This window comes from Equus asinus, chromosome 5 (assembly GCF_041296235.1).
Source record: "Equus asinus isolate D_3611 breed Donkey chromosome 5, EquAss-T2T_v2, whole genome shotgun sequence".
NCBI classification, from domain to species: Eukaryota; Metazoa; Chordata; class Mammalia; order Perissodactyla; family Equidae; genus Equus; species Equus asinus.
The window spans coordinates 92905567-92907106 of NC_091794.1; positions in this window are offsets into that span (position 1 = coordinate 92905567).

The window sequence follows — 1540 nt, forward strand, 5'->3', positions numbered from 1 at the left end:
TTCCTGTAAACTAGTGATTGAAATTGCTGATTCTGTATCCATTTCCTTGGCAATACTATTTGGGTGTGTACAAACACAACTGTACTAGGACAGTTTTTAAACATACACACAAAGAGAGGGAAGAGTATAATAAATCCTTTTATACCTGTATTAGTTTCCTGTAGCTGCTGTAACAAACGACCACAAATTTGGTGTCTTAAAACAAACACACATTGATTCCGTTACAGTTCTGAAGGCCAGATGTCCAAAATCAGTATCAACGGACGGAGACAGCAGGGCTGTGCTCCCTCCAGAGGCTCCAGGGCACAATTCGTTCCTTGCCTCTTCCAGCTTCTGGTGGCTGCTGGCATTCCTGGCTTGTGGCCTTGTTACTCTGCCTCTGTGGCCACATTGCTTTCTCCTCTTCTGTCTATGATCAAATTTCCGTTGGCTTCTCTCTTATATAGATTCCTGTGATGGCATTAAGGCTCACTTGGATAATGTAATATTTTAAAGCAATTCCCTGTAATTTCATCTCTAAATATTTCTTATATAACCACTCCACCATTATCACTTAATAAAATTAACAATAATTCCTTAGAATCATCTAAAATCATGTCCATATTAAATTCTCCCTGATTTTCTCAAATACGTCTGTCCTAGATATCTTCTATTTTCCCCTCCAGCTCCACTCTTCGCCCTACTCCACCCGACTCTGTGCCCCTGGAGGCTGGTCTGTATGGGCTACGTTAACCATCTCCCTTGCTTCTGGTTGGGGTCAGCCAATGGGAGGCACTGGTAAGACATCAGAGGGTGGAAGAAGAAAGAGATTTGGGTATTTATTTCCTGGTTCATTCTCTGCCGGGTCATTGAGGATCAGCTGCAGCTTCCTACCCAAGGTCACAGCTCCTGTCCCTCAGCCCTCCCCAAATAGCCACCCTCTTTGGGTTCCAGTAACTGCTTTCTCTCCTCAGCCCGTCGTATGATAAGGGTGCCCCACTCTTTGCAGCCCTGGAGGACTACTCTATTCCTTTTGGACCTCCAGCCCGGCCCGCATCTCTTTAAGTGCTCCCTTCATCCTTGGACTGCCCATTTTGAGTGTGCCATCTCTTTCCAGGACCGTAACTGACACGTATGTCTTTTTACAGTTGATTTAATTGCTCCAGGTTCCAAACAAGATCCACAAGTTGCATTTGATTTTTATGTCTCTTAAGTTTCTTTTAATCTAGAATAGTCCCCTCTCCATTTTTTTCCCCCAGGTGGTTGGTCTCTTGAAGGAATTGGATCAGTTGTCCTGTAGAATGTCCTCGTCCCACATTCCGGATTTGGCTGATTGCCTCCTTGCCAGGTCTTCTCATTTGTTCCTCTGTCTCCTGTATTTCCTACAAACTGGTTAGATCCAAAGGCTTGATTAGATTCAGATTTGGATATATTTTAAAGTAGAACTCACAGTGTTTGCTAACGGAATGAATGTGGATGTGAGAGGAAGGAGGAGTCGACCTCAGTGTCCTCATTTGTAGAAGGTTGATACGATCTCTGCCTACCTACCCCGCTTATTGGT